Here is a 16,056-nt window from a genome sequence, read left to right on the forward strand (position 1 = left end):
CCCTCATTGCCCAGACCCACAGTCACCAGATGTAACCTCGGGCCTCTTGACCCTACTGTCCTTTCTTCCCTGGAGACTTTCCTCTCTCCTCTTTCAACCATGACTTGCCCCAACCAGGCTGCCTCTTTCTATTCTTTCTATTCTTCTCTCACCTCTGCTCTAGACTCTGTAGCCTCCCTCCACACTGTCCCCCTCCGATGCTCTAAGCCCCAACCCTGGCACGACAAAATAACACGATTCTTGCAAAAATGTGCACGCTCTGCTGAACGCCTCTGGAGGAAATCTCACTCTCTGGCAGACTTCCTCCATTTCAAGTTTATTCTCTCTTCCTACAGCGCTGCTCTCTCCTCTGCCAAACAATCTTTCTTCAAATCTCTCATCTCTTCCCATTCCTCCAATCCCTGACGTCTCTTTGAAACTTTCAACACTCTACTACGCCCTGCACCACCCCTCCTCCCTTCATCCCTCACTGCCACTGACTTTGCCTCTGTTTGGCGCCGTACCTGGCGTCGCCGCAGTCCAGGTCCCTCGACAGCGTCTGCGCTGCTAGGACGGCGGCCATCTTCCGACGCGCGTCATCTGGAAGCTTCGGGGATGTTGCTAGGCAACACCCCGAACTTCCGCTCCGGCCGTCTCTGCAGGGGGAAGAGTATGCAGGGCGTACAGGAAGTGATGTCGCCACAGGGGGCGGCTAATTCAAATATAAGCCGGCGTCTTTCTCACACTGACGCCGGTTATAGCGTTCTTTCAGCTGTTAGCTAAGATCGTGTTCCTGGTCCTGGTTCCTGTCAGAAGTACCCCTGTTGTTCCCCGCCTGCTCTGCCTTGCCTGTTTGTCCTGTCGTGCCTGAGATTCTGTTGGTGTGCCCAGCTGTGAGACTCATCATCCTCAGAAGTCTGCAGGGGCTTGTCTGTGACTCCGTCATCTCTCCAGATAAGTCAGGGGTTACCCTGTGTTTTCCCTCCTGCTGTTTGGCATCCTTCGTTATTGTGCATCTCAGTCAGCATTTCTCTATATAATATCTCTCCAGCATTGTTGCCATTTCTTTATATAACATCTCACAAGCATTGTTGCCATTTCTTTATATAACATCTCACAAGCATTGTTGCCATTTTTATATCACCTCCTGAGCATTGTTGCTAGTTCCTTATATTACATCTCTCAAGCACTTATTGCCATTTTGTGTCACCTGCTGAGCATTGTTGCTCCCCTGGGGTTTCTGGGAGTTCCCCGCTTCTGGGATTTAGTTAGGTTGTCCCCTTGCTCTCTCCTGGCCTTGACGGACGTGTTGTCTTTCCCTAAGACCTGCCTGTAGCGGAGTGGGGCGGACCTAATTCGCCCTTCAGCCGAGATGGGCCCAGGTGAAGCCTAGCCCAGCACACGTCCGTCGATTCCAGCCAGAGGCAACGGAGTTAGGGTGGCGGAGACACTCCTAGAATCCTTACATTATAACCGGCCATACTAGGATCCCCCAGCTGTTCTGGAGGATCTCCTTGTACTCAGTTGTTGTGCTCGGGTGTCTTTGGTCTTTACACCCATCATGGATCCCACAGCAGGGGGTCCAGCTCAAGTACTCTCTGACTAGGTCCATCTCCTCATGCAGCAGATGGTGGAGTTGTCCCTGCGAGTGGAGACACAGGAGGAGGTTAGAAGAGTAGTCCCTGGTACTCCTCAACCTATAAAAGAGCCTAAGATGAATCTACCCGATCGCTTTTCTGGTGACCGGAAGTTGTTCTTCAATTTTAGGGAGAGCTGTAAATTATATTTCCGTCTTCGGCCCGCTTCCTCAGGCTCCGAAACTCAGAAGGTCGGGTTGGTCGTCTCCCTACTCCAAGGGGATCCACAAACATGGGCCTTTGGTTTAGGGGCAGATAGTCCTGAGCTCAGTACTGTGGATGCATTTTTTACAGCTATGGGGGTGCTGTATGATGATCCCGATAAGGCAGCCTCCGCTGAGGCTCACATTCGGGCCTTAAGACAAGGTTGCCGTACTGCTGAAGCCTACTGCTCCGAATTCCGTCGCTACGCTGGAGATACCACTTGGAATGATCCTGCACTGCGGAGCAAATTCCATCTTGGCCTAGCAGATCAGGTCAAAGATTTCCTGGTACAGTATCCGGCGGCAGCTTCTCTTGATGAATTGATGCAGTTGGTGGTCCGCATTGACAGACGTATCAGAGAGAGGCGTTCAGAGCGAGAATTGCCTTCCTATCCTCTTGTCGAGACAGGAGGAGAGCTGGTGGGCGGGTCTGAAGAACCAATGCAAATTGGTGCATCTCGCCTATCGAACCAGGAGAAGGCACGTCGACGCTCCATAGGTTTATGTTTGTATTGTGGGGGTAAAGGGCACCTTGTGGGCACATGTCCAGAGCGTCCGGGAAACGCCAGGGCCTAGGGGTTAGGGGAGGAATCCTCTTAGGCCAGTCCCGCTTGTCTCCCAATAATTCTCTTTTGTTATTAGTATGTTTAGGTCTGGGGGTTCAACGGTGGGAATCCCAAGCTTTTGTGGATAGTGGAGCAGCCGGGAATTTCATTCTCGCCTGGTTCAGGATCTTGCCATCCCATTAGTCCCTCTTCCTTCCAAGTTATCTGTTTTTGGCTTGGATGGCAGTCTTTTTCCCAAGGGTCTAATTTCACATCGTACCGTGCCCTTAGACCTAAGCATAGGTTCCACCCATTCTGAGAGATTAGAATTTCTCGTTATTCACAGTCCCTTAGCTCCTGTGGTGCTTGGTTTGCCTTGGTTAAAATTACATAACCCTCATTTTGATTGGCGGACTGGGGAACTGCTGCGGTGGGGTGAGTCATGCGCTGACTCATGTCTGCACCTCCCTCTCAGGGTCTCAAGTTTCGCCAATCCTCTGCTCCCTGCTCCGTATGTTTCTTTTTCTGATGTCTTTTCCAAAAAAGAGGCAGAGACCTTACCACCCCATCGGCCTTACGACTGTGCCATCAGTCTCCTCCCTCAGGCTAAGTTACCCAAGGGTCGTTTGTACGCATTGTCCTTACCCGAAGCTAAGGCGATGGAGGAGTATATTGCCGACAACTTAAAGAAGGGCTTTATTCGTCCCTCAAAGTCTCCTGTGGGGGCGGGGTTTTTCTTTGTCGGCAAGAAAGATGGTACCTTACGTCCGTGTATTGATTACAGACAGCTTAACTTGATTTCTGTTAAAAACTCTTACCCGTTGCCTCTGATCTCCGTCTTGTTTGATCAATTGCGCTCTGCCACTGTTTTTTCAAAAATAGATCTCCGAGGTGCGTATAATTTGATTAAAATCAAAGCAGGGGATGAGTGGAAGACCGCTTTTAACACTCACACTGGTCATTATGAATATCTCGAGATGCCCTTTGGGTTGGCCAATGCCCCTGCGGTCTTTCAAGACTTCATTAATGACGTCCTCCGGGACTTTTTGGGGATTTTTGTGGTCGTTTATCTGGACAATATCTTGATTTTTTCTTCTTATTTAGAGCAACATAGAGTACATGTTAAAAGGGTTTTACAGAGACTCAGAGAAAACTGTCTTTATGCTAAACTCGAAAAGTGTGAGTTTGAGGTCCATAGTATTTCCTTCCTTGGCTATGTTATTTCCCTGGAGGGCTTCTATATGGATCCTGCCAAAGTTCAGGCTATCATAGATTGGGTACACCCCACTACTCTGAAAGCAGTCCAGAGGTTTCTGGGGTTCGCGAACTACTATCGCAGGTTTATTCCTGCGTTCTCAGATATTGTCGCGCCCATTGTTGCACTCACTAAGAAGGGTGCAGATCCCGCTCTCTGGTCCACAGAGGTCCATAATTCTTTTTGTCTTCTTAAAGAGGCTTTTATTTTGTCTCGTATCTTACGTCATCCAGATCCTGACCGCCCGTTTATCTTAGAGGTAGATGCCTCTGAAATTGGCATTGGGGCTGTGCTATCGCAGGTAGATCCCAAGGATGGTCTTTTACATCCCTGTTCCTTCCATTCTCGTAAATTCTCTTCCGCGGAGTGTAATCACGATGTGGGGAACAGGGAACTTCTGGCCATAAAGTGCGCTCTGGAGGAGTGGAGGGAGCCAAATTTCAGGTGACCATTTTCACTGATCATAAAAACCTCTCTTATCTACAGGATGCCAAGAGGCTTAATGCCCGTCAGGCAAGGTGGGCGTTATTCTTTGCTCGATTCAATTTTCGTATCACCTTTAGGCCGGGTTCCCGAAATGTCAAGGCAGACGCCTTGTCTATGAGTTTTTTAGGTCTTCAGGACAGGGAATCGGCACTTGAGACCATTATCCCATCATCTCGGATTTATGTTGGTATCGCGCAAACACTTTTGGATAAAGTCTTACGGGCGCAAACGGAGGCACCCGACCTCACCCCCTCAGGGAGATTGTTTGTCCCCTCCAGACTCCGAGGGAAAGTTCTTGCTGAGTTTCATACGGCCAAGACTGCAGGTCATCCTGGTTGTGCTAAGACATTGGATTTAATCTCTCGTTCACTATGGTGGCCATCCATGAGAGGGGATGTGGAATCTTTCGTCAAGTCCTGCGAGGTCTTTGCCATGAACAAGTCCCTCCGCACCCCTCCCACGGGTCAACTTCTTCCTTTATTTTGTCCAGAAAGACCATGGACCCATATCTCCATGGATTTTATTGTAGATTTGCCTTCTTCCTCTGGTCATGATACCATCTGGGTAGTTGTGGACCGCTTCAGCAAAATGGCGCATTTTGTTCTCCTGGTCGGTCTTCCCTCCACTCAAAAACTGGCTGCATTATTTTTGCTGCATGTCTTTCGCCTCCATGATCTCCCCACGGATATTGTCTCGGATAGGGGTGTACAGTTTGTCGCCAGGTTTTGGAAGTTCCTCTGTACAGCCTTAGGCATCAACCTCAGTCCATCTTCTGGGTATCATCCCCAGTCGAATGGACAGACTGAGAGAGTCAATCAAAACCTCAAGCAATTTTTAAGATGTTATGCTTCCAAGTGTCAGAACAATTGGTCGGAGCATCTGCCTTTCGCGGAGTTTGCATATAATAATGCATGGCATTCAGCTTCGAAGATGTCTCCTTTTTTCTGTAACTCTGGTCAACACCCCAGAGCCAATTCTTTTGATCCCGGATCTTCCGGGGGTGGTTCTTGGTTGTCACAGAAGAGGGCCATTTGGAGCAAAGTTCATAAAGCTCTTCTTGCTTCTTCGGCATCTGCCAAACGGTTCTCCGATCGACACAGGAGGTCCTGCTCATTTAGAGTAGGAGACTGGGTTTTTCTTTCAACCTGGAGCATTAAGATTCGCCACGTCTCTCAGAAACTTGGTCCCCGCTTTATTGGTCCTTTTAAGATTATCAGTCAAATCAACCCAGTGGCTTTTAGGCTCCAACTGCCCCGGACCATGAAGATTCACAATACCTTTCATTGCTCTCTTTTCAAGCGGGCGTCTCAGCCCAGGCGCAAGGGACCCGCACCTATCCTTGTCCAAGGTCGCAAGGAGTTTGTTATAGAAAGGATTCTTGATTCAAAGGTGACTCGCAATCAGTTCAGATTTCTGGTGCACTGGAAAGGATATGGCCCGGAGGAGAGATCCTGGATTCCGGACAACGAGCTCCACGCTCCTTTTCTTAAAAAGACATTTTTTGAAGAATTTCCCCCTAAACCCAGGGTTGGGGGTCCCTTGACCCCTCCTCAAGGGGGGGGGGGGTACTGTTAGGCACCGTACCTGGCATCGCCGCCGTCCAGGTCCCTCAACAGCGTCTGCGCTGCTAGGACGGCGGCCATCTTCCGACGCGCGTCATCTGGAAGCTTCGGGGATGTTGCTAGGCAACACCCCGAACTTCCGCTCCGGCCGTCTCTGCAGGGGGAAGAGTATGCAGGGCGTACAGGAAGTGATGTCGCCACAGGGGGCGGCTAATTCAAATATAAGCCGGCGTCTTTCTCACACTGACGCCGGTTATAGCTTTCTTTCAGCTGTTAGCTAAGATCGTGTTCCTGGTCCTGGTTCCTGTCAGAAGTACCCCTGTTGTTCCCCGCCTGCTCTGCCTTGCCTGTTTGTCCTGTCGTGCCTGAGATTCAGTTGGTGTGCCCAGTTGTGAGACTCATCATCCTCAGAAGTCTGCAGGGGCTTGTCTGTGACTCCGTCATCTCTCCAGATAAGTCAGGGGTTACCCTGTGTTTTCCCTCCTGCTGTTTGGCATCCTTCGTTATTGTGCATCTCAGTCAGCATTTCTCTATATAATATCTCTCCAGCATTGTTGCCATTTCTTTATATAACATCTCACCAGCATTGTTGCCATTTCTTTATATAACATCTCACAAGCATTGTTGCCATTTTATATCACCTCCTGAGCATTGTTGCTAGTTCCTTATATGACATCTCTCAAGCACTTATTGCCATTTTGTGTCACCTGCTGAGCATTATTGCTCCCCTGGGGTTTCTGGGAGTTCCCCGCTTCTGGGATTTAGTTAGGTTGTCCCCTTGCTCTCTCCTGGCCTCGACGGACGTGTTGTCTTTCCCTAAGACCTGCCTGTAGCGGAGTGGGGTGGACCTAATTCGCCCTTCAGCCGAGACGGGCCCAGGTGAAGCCTAGCCCAGCACACGTCCGTCGATTCCAGCCAGAGGCAACGGAGTTAGGGTGGCGGAGACACTCCCAGAATCCTTACAGCCTCCTTCTTCCTCTCTAAAATTGAGATAATCTGAAATGATATCTCCTCCCATACCCCCTCTGCTGCCCACCCACCCCAATCATCCTCCCCTCCCAACTACCCCACTCTGTCATCCTTCTGCCCTACTACAGCTGAGGAAGTCCGGTTCCTCATCTCATCCTCTCCCCCCTCTACTTGTCCCTTGGACCCTCTCCCCTCCCATCTCCTCAGTTCCCTCTCCCCCACTGGCTGCTCCCACCTTGCTCACCTCTTTAACCTATCTCTTTCTACTGGCATCTTTCCCTCACCCTTCAAACATGCTCTGGTCTCACCTATTCTTAAAAAAACAAACCTGGACCCTTTATCTCCCACAAGCTACCGCCCTATCTCTCTTCTCCCATTTGCCTCTAAAATACTAGAATGGCTGGTTTACAGTTGTCTCACCAGCTACTTGTCTGACCACTCCATCCTTGATCCCCTTCAATCTGGCTTTCGCCCACGTCATTCCACTGAGACTGCCCTAGTGAAAGTCACCAATGACCTGCTGTCAGCCAAATCCAAGGGTCACTTCTCCCTGCTTATCCCTTTGGACCTATCTGCTGCCTTTGACACTGTGGATCACCCTCTCCTCCTCCACACACTCCAAAACATTGGCACGGTCTTCAACTGGTTTTCCTCTTACCTCTTCAACCGTTCCTTCTCAGTCTCTGCCTCTGGCTCTACCTCACCACCTTCTATCCTTCCTGTCGGGGTCCCTCAGGGTTCCTTCCTTGGCCCCCTTCTGTTCTCTCTGTACACCTGCTCTCTGGGTGCACTCATTAACTCCTTTGGCTTCTAATATCACCTGTAATGAAAAGGTATAACAATTTTACTGATAATATTAAAATTGCATCAATAAAACAATGACATCAATAATAAATAACAATAATGGTATAAGGTGGTACGGGGGGGAATAAAAGTAAACTGGAATGAATGTCAAAATATGAATAATAAAAATAGGCCCCGCCTCAAAGGACAGTCACAGTGAGCTGTGTCGACACTGATATGGAGAAAAACAGGTAAGTGCACTTTACCAATGATGAATAGTAGATCCTTGTGGGTATGGGATATACTGGGAGTCCTCACAATGTTTGCGGCTAGATTTGGTTGCCGCTGGAGGTGGTAAATATCGCTTGGTGTAAATCAGACCATATATTGGTGCGAGACTGATGAATATAGACTCGAGAAACCAGAATTTGTCTGTAGCGATCCCAGATGATAGATCCCAATGATGGAATGGAGATGTGGCTTCCGTGCCGGATAGCAATCCACACTGGTATGGATGGTGATAACCAGTGGTGGTATGCACGGTGTCCGCCAAAAGAACCAAATGTCCAATTTGGAAAATGAATGGAGATAGCATCCAAATGAAACTGGAGGTGTCACAGCTATGTCCAGAGGTGAGGGGCAGTCACCTAACGCGTTTCACTGCATCCTGCAGCTTTATCAAAGGTGTGGGGGACTGTGAGCCTAGATCAGGTATATATACCATTTCCTAATGAGGGGATCAATACACCTGTAGGTTCAATTAGTAATTCTAATTCGCATACCATATAAAACCATGAAATACGGATAAGGAGGCAGACATATATCATAGTATAGAGTGTAGGTAATGAATTTGGAACAAATACACGCATCAGAAGTATATTAATTACCTTAAACGCTGTTATTTCCATTAGCTCCGGTCACGTGACTGGGATAGGTCACGTGATCGGGGTAAGGCAAGAGATGTAAAGGTTGGCGTTTATCCATAGAAAATCAACCCAAAACCACCATATAATAATGGTGACCTTATGAAGAATTAACACTATTTTCGAGTGAGACATTTTTCAGTAGTAATCCTGAAACTGATTTGTGTATGGAGCGCATATGCGTGCCATACAGGCTCCAAATCACCTCCGCTGACATCCCGGAAGTGAAAGCGGGAGTCGACAGAGTATGTGCTGTGTGTGCTAACCGCAGTTGGAATGCACATCCGTTCCACAGCACGGCCGTGCCGGGTCACTTCCGCCTTCAGTCCCGGAAGTGGGAGTGACTGGTGATACCGCTGGGATGTAAAAACGGATGATGGCAACATGAAATTGAGTGTAGGAGGTCCTAGACCCCGCGTCACAAACTGATGTAATCTATTCAGATGCATAAAACTTTCTTAACACAAACTGATATGGACAAGATCATATGTACAGGCATAATCATATATATGTGAATCACTGGAACGCACTTTGCGTACCACACCATCGGTCATGTGATCACAGCGTCATATACATATTTCAACAATTATTCTTTGGAATCCACAACAAAACACATATAAACCTAAAATAGGTATGAATATAAATAAAATATATCAATTAACCCATATATGCGTGGTACTCCAAAACAAATATTCAGATTATTGGAAAAATGATTTTTTTTTTATCACATTTTTTATCTAAGATAAAATAAATAAAATAAAATGGAATAAAGTATAACTAGGAGAGAAGCTTTTAGACATACGTCTCAACGCAATTTATTGTTGTAGTTGTCAGATTTTTTACTTGGAAATTATATAATATCTATTTTTGTTAATATAAAATATAAAGAAATAAAAAATAACAAATAAAAAATAATTGATTTTTTATTATTGTTTTTCATTATTATTGTTTAGTTTAGATATCCAAAAATTATCAGAATAGAAAAGAAGCATATAACATGAATGGGGGGGGGGGGGTAGTGGAAGGAGATGAAACAGAGAGGAGAGCGTTACAGGACAATGTTTAATTCCATTGCCTCGTTCAAACCCCTAGGAAAAAGGCAATCCATTTTGAAGGTCCAAAAAATGTCTTGTTTACATAAGGTGCGGAACCTGTCACCACCCCTTTTGGTGGGTGGCACATGCTCCAAACCTGTTAATTTTAAATGTTTAGGGTTATTTGCATGGTGTTCGGTAAAGTGCCTTAATACACTGTGAAGCAGGGAGCCCTTGATATTGCGGCGGTGCTCAAGGAACCTGGCCTTGAGGAGCCGTGTGGTCCTACCTACATATTTCAAGTTGCAGGTACAAGTAAGAAGGTAGATAACAAAAACGGTATTGCAGTTAATGAACCCCTTTATCTTAATCCTCTCATTAGAGGAATTTATGGTAGTTAATTTATTGGTGATAAAATCACAGGTAATACATTGGTTGCTGCCACATTTGTAGCAACCTAATGGTTTGATAGGGAGCCAGTCTAGAGGTGAGGAGGAGGTTTGAGATGGTATTTTCGGGCATTTAAGGCAACTTGGTGCCAATAGATTTTTTAGTGATTTATTTTTCCTAAATATGAAAGAGGGTTGGGGTGGTAGTATATCCTTTAGTAAGGGATCTTGTTTTAGTATGGAGTGGTTTTTTCTTATGATTTTTTGTATTTCCTGATAGTCTCTATTAAAAGTAGAGATAAAGGAGATACGGTTCTCTCTAACCGGGGTGGGCTCTGTGGGGCGTCTATCACCCAGTAAGGTGTCTCTGTCCTTCTCTCTACTGGATTTATATGCATTTTGAACCAATTGGGGAGGATATCCACAATTTTGGAATTCGGTAATGAGATCTTTGGCCTGATTATCAAAAGATTCTAATTCTGAACAATTACGTCAGTCGTAACATCTGCCCCTTGGGGATAATGGGCGCTTTTTAAATTTAGGTAGGAATTTGTATTGACTGGTTTTTGGTAATTGCTAGTCTGAATAGATCCGTTGGCACTCGTCAAAGTGAGGTCAAGGAAGTTAATAGTGTGTGGGTGGTAATCATGGGTGAATTTAAGATTAAAGGAATTAAAATTTAAGTGAGTAACGAAGGAAGTGATAGAAGTGCTGTCCCCATCCCAAATGAAAAAATAAATCGTCTATATAACAGCCATAGAGGACCAGATTCGCCCCAAAGGAGGACCCCCAAATGAGTTGGTCCTCAACCTCCCCCATGTAGAGGTTGGCATAGCTTGGAGCGAATCTGGTCCCCATGGCCGTCCCCATAACCTGTAAATAAAATGTGTCCTGAAAAAGAAAATAATTGTGTTTGAGAATAAATGAAATAGAGTCCGTGATAAAGTGCTGTAGTGCCACCGTCAGATCACCATCCTCTTTTAGTCTTTTAGAGATAGTTTTAGTGCCTAATTCGTGTGGTATATTGGAATAAAGACTCTCTACATCGAGAGTAAGAAAATGATATGTCTCCTTCCAAACAACATTCTTTATTAAGTTAAGAAAATGGGTTGAATCACGGATGTGTGATCTGAGGGTGGCAACACGTGATTGTAAATGAGAATCGACAAATTGTGAAAGGTTGGAAGTGAGTGATTGGACACCAGAAATAATAGGGCGGCCAGGTGGGGAAGTGAGGTGTTTGTGAATTTTGGGAAGGTGGTAAAAAATGGGGACCAAGGGGTGGGGGTTAAACAAAAAGTAATATTCATCTTTGGAGATAACACATTCCAAAATGGCTGATTCAAGAAGAGTCTTCAGCTCTAAAATATACAATTGGGTGGGGTTACTAGCTAATTTTGTGTAGAAAGACAGATTAGACAGTTGGCGAAGTGCCTCGTCCACATAACATGTGGTATCCTGTATCACTATTCCTCCTCCCTTGTCGGCCTCCCTGAAGACAATTGAAGTGTCTCCAGTGAGGCCGACAAGGGCTCTCCTCTCCCACTTAGTGAGATTGTCCCTACATTTGTATTTAGATTTACGCCCATCTGAAGAGCAAAGTTGTTTAAAGTCATCGAGGGTGGTTTTGTAAAAGGACTCGATGCTTGTTCCTTTGGCCTTTATCGGATAAAAATTTTATTATTTTTATTATTCATATTTTGACATTCATTCTAGTTTACTTTTATTCCTCCCCCCCGTACCACCTTATACCATTATTGTTATTTATTATTGATGTCATTGTTTTATTGATGTAATTTTAATATTATCAGTAAAATTGTTATACCTTTTCATTACTGGTATTCTTCATTGATTTAAGCGCTGCTACACCCACCTTGTGTGAGTTCTTCTTCTGTGTTTTGTTTCCAGTGGGGAGTGACTACCCCCACAGCTAAGCAGCTGCTTTCACTAGAGATCCAGCTCATTGCAAGGCGCCTGATTATTCCCAGTGAATACTTTTTTTCCTTCTAATATCACCTCTATGCAGATGACACCCAAATCTACCTCTCCTCTCCTGATCTGTCCCCCACTGTTTTCTCTCAAGTTTCCAACTGCCTCTCTGCCATCTCCACCTGGATGTCTGAGCGATTTCTGAAGCTGAATATGGACAAAACCGAACTTATTATCTTTCCCCCACCCAGAGCTATGCCCCCTACTAATATCTCTATCACTGTTAACAACACCATTGTCACAATGGGTTGTTGTGGATCCACTGGGGGGCGTGGATTCTGACACGGAGGCCAATGGTGGAGAAAGAACTGCTGGTCGAATATATTGACGTCTCATAGGAGTCTTCAAGGAGTTTGGCAATACTCCCAATCAGAGGCGCGGAGTCTAAACTGAGTGGCGGTTTTCACCAGGGACCCCCGCAAGGGGATTTGGACTTTGCTGCGTCCACCCAGCAGGTCGCGGCCCTCCAATCAGGAGCCTCCAAGGAGACTTGGACGCTAGCTGGAACAGATGGATATAACGGAACTCAGGAGACACTTGAAATGATAATAGAACTTAGGAGACACTTGGAAGGAGAACTGAACTCAGGAGACACTTGGAAGGAGAACTGAACTCAGGAGACACTTGGAAGGATAACGGAACTCAGGAGACACTTGGAAGGAGAACTGAACTCAGGAGACACTTGGAAGGGTTGTGGAATTCTTCGGATCGCGAACAGGACTCAGAGAGACCTGGAGCTGTGTACACTCTCACTGGCTGTCAGCAGGACACTGAGCAGAAACCAGAAGTAGCAGCAGCATTGAGGAATAGGCAGCCCAGCCTTTTATTCCCCCAGGCTGTGATGTCACCGGCCCAACCTCCAATCAGAGGTTATATCAGACCCAGCCCCCTTCTGCCTAATGCCACAAGCAAGATGGCGGCGCCCGTCCCAGGAGCCGACCACGGGAGCAGCCGGACCCCCAGAGGACATACCCCCGTCCCTGCCAGTGACACCAAGTCGGGGGACCGCTGTGTGATGGCTGCAGCACCGCCAGGAGTACAGCGCCCGTGCAGGTGAGTAATGCACGCGGCGCAATGCTCTGCAGAACCGGCAGCGGCCGGGGGACCTGACAACCATCATCTCCCCCGTTCCCCAACTCCACTGCCTGGGTGTCACTCTTGACTCCTCTCTCTCCTTTGCACCCCACATCCAAGCCCTGGCCCATTCTTGCCGGTTCCAGTTACGCAACATTGCTCGCATCAGGCCCTTTCTCTCACAGAGTGCAACTAAGCTGATCATCCACTCATTGGTCATCTCACGGCTCGACTACTGCAATGTTCTCCTCACCAGCCTCGCTCAATCCCAACTGGCTCCTTTCCAATCTGTCCTCAATGCTGCAGCCAGGCTTATCTTCCTCTCCCGCCGCTCTATTCTGCCACTCCCCTTCAACAAAATCTGCACTGGCTTCCATTCCCCTACAGAATCCTCTTCAAACACCTCACACTCAAATACAGGGCCATCTCTAATTCCATTGCTCCATATATCTCTAACCTCATCTCCATTCATACACCCTCCCGCCCTCTATGGTCGGCTGACGACTGTCGTCTCTCCTCCACCCTGATGAGTGCTTCCCATGCTAGAGTACAGGACTTTGCCCGTGCTGCACCCCTTCAGTGGAACGCACTCCCTCGCTCCATTAGACTCTCCCCGACCTTGCAAAGCTTCAAACGGGCACTGAAAACTCACCCATTCATCAAAGCATACCCTTCCACTGCATAAACCAGCTGGTTCTCTGACCCCTTGCCTGTTTACATCCTGCTATCTAACCACCACCCACTCGCTTGCACCTCTTGTAATCTGTCTCCCCTTCCTACTATATTGTAAGCTCCTCTGAGTAGGGCCCTCTTCCCTCCTGTTGTCAAAGCCCTCTTCTCTTCACATTTCACTCACAGCTCTCCTATACTCCAACACTCAGTGACCATCTTCGTCTGCATACTCATCTCCATCATTGGCCTCAAGCCTCTAGTTGTATGTTGATTGGGTCCTCATTACTAAGCTGTAATGTGTATTGAACTGTGGTGCTCTTTATTTGTACTGTATTTTTGTTATTTATTCAATGTTATGCCAAGTTTTGTCTCCCTGTATTGTTCCTTTGTACGGCGCTGCGAAACACTTGTGGCGCCTTATAAATAAAATTATAATAATAATAATAATATGCCCCATATCAAAAGTTCCCTATGGGAAAATTCAATTTGATCCATTCAGGCTTAATATAAGGGCAAGACCTAGTGGTGGGCAATGATTAAAATTTTTATTCGGGATTAACTGGGATTAATCGCGCTGATAGGCACATAAGTGCCACTTACCTAAATTCTCGTTGCCTGTTGCCAGGTGGGATTGCATGCTTGTTGTCATAGTGGGTTCCATGCTTGTTCGCAGGGGTTTCATGCTTGTTGGCAGGGGTTTCATGCCAGGGGGGTTTACTTGCTTCATGCGGGGGGGGGGGGGGGGGGTGTTACTTGCTCCATGCCAGGGGGGTTTACTTGCTTCATGCGGGGGGGGGGGTGTTACTTGCTCCATGCCAGGGGGAGTTTACTTGCTCCAATCCAGGGGGGTTTACTTGCTTCATGCGGGGGGGGGGGTGTTACTTGCTCCATGCCAGGGGGAGTTTACTTGCTCCAATCCAGGGGGGTTTACTTGCTCGTTGCCAGGGGCTGCAGGTCCACTGCAAACCCGGAATACGCACTGGGCACTCTGCACTTCCCACCCTGACAGAAGCTAGAAGTAAACGAGCACCTCTAGTGTCTGTCTCCTTTACATATTTGGAGGGGCACAGGGTCTCCGTCTGCATGTGTGGACGGAGACTCAGCACCCCTGCGGTGCTTCCCCGTCTCCCATCTGTTTCCCGTGCCCGCCAGACCCGTTTTTCCACTTCCTGTCGACGCATCGCTACCCCGTGCTGGCATGCGATAACGTGACCAACACTAAATAATATATATATATATATATATATATATATATATATATATATATATTGACACTCACCCTCCTTGTAGAGAGATGGAAGAACCGTCACTCAAAACTGTAAATCCAACGTGATTTTATTTATAACATGCAGAAGACATAAATGCACAGCCCGCCAGCCGTTTCAACTGTTTCACACAGTTTTCCTCAGGGGTGAAACTGTGTGAAACAGTTGAAACGGCTGTCGGGTCTCTACAATGAGGGTGTCAATATATTTCTACAATACGGATCTGTGCACCATAAGGCCATGTATACTCTTGAACTATTGCAACTGAGTGCTGTCTTTTCATGACCTATATATATATGTCCAGCACTCAACGCAATCAAAGCGTTAATGCCCGGGTGCCGTCCCTGGTGGGGATTCCACCAACATGTAGTGCAAAATAAATAGGCGTCACTCCAGGGCTTGGTGAAACACAGCAAATTTTAGTGTTTAAACAGCCTTTTAAACCCTAAAATTTGCTGTGTTTCACCAAGCCCCGGAGTGACGCCTATTTATTTTGCACTTTATATATCTATATATATATATGTGAGTGTGTGTGTGTGTGTGTGTGTGTGTATATATATATATATATATATATAGCAGTGTGGGTGGGCGTCACTCGTGTCAATCTCAAATAAAGTACTGACTCAAAGAGTACAGATAATGACGTTTCGGTTTATTACCTTCTTCAGATAAATAAATGTGTGCAGTGCTTACCTTTATACAGGTGATCTGTGAACCTCCCCCACCACCATCACTGTGCTGAAACCGGAAGTGCACTGTGTGCTGTCTAGGATAATTCCCCCTGACAGCCAGAAACAGGGCCATCTGATTCCTCATTTCATGTAAGATGGTGAGAGTGGATGGTTCCTACAGAAACATTGTATCAGGTCAGACAGTGCAATGGAAACATCAATACAATAATGGCAACATCTTATATACAAAAAGAAATAACAACATTATTTAATCAGAAGAAACAGTTAAAATTCAATTGTTCATTTAACCCGGCGGGCGCCACCGTACTCAAACGATGTATCCATCGAACTTCTTTCTGTAACAGAAGTCGACTTCTGTCACCCCCTCTCCTATCCTCCTGCACCTGATCAATCATAAGATATTTAAGAGTAGACAGGCTGTGTCGACAAGCCACGAAGTGCTTAGCAACTGGCTGGTCGACAGGTTTACCTCCCAAAGCAATTTTGATCGCGCTCCTGTGTTGGGCCATTCTTTCTTTGAACTGGCAGATTGTCTTTCCAACATAATACATGCTGCAAGGACAAATTATACAGTACACAACATATTTACTTGAACAGGT

The 16,056-nt window shown here is 46.7% G+C and overlaps 1 protein-coding gene across 4 annotated transcripts in view; it reads left to right on the forward strand.

The window, feature by feature from the left end:
- The window catches only part of VPS16 (VPS16 core subunit of CORVET and HOPS complexes), an 827,293-nt gene that overhangs the window by 323,515 nt on the left and 487,722 nt on the right, over positions 1-16,056 (forward strand). The window lies entirely within an intron of this gene.

The sequence above is a fragment of the Crinia signifera genome, chromosome 7 (assembly GCF_055691185.1).
Source record: "Crinia signifera chromosome 7, ASM5569118v1, whole genome shotgun sequence".
Lineage (NCBI taxonomy): Eukaryota > Metazoa > Chordata > Amphibia > Anura > Myobatrachidae > Crinia > Crinia signifera.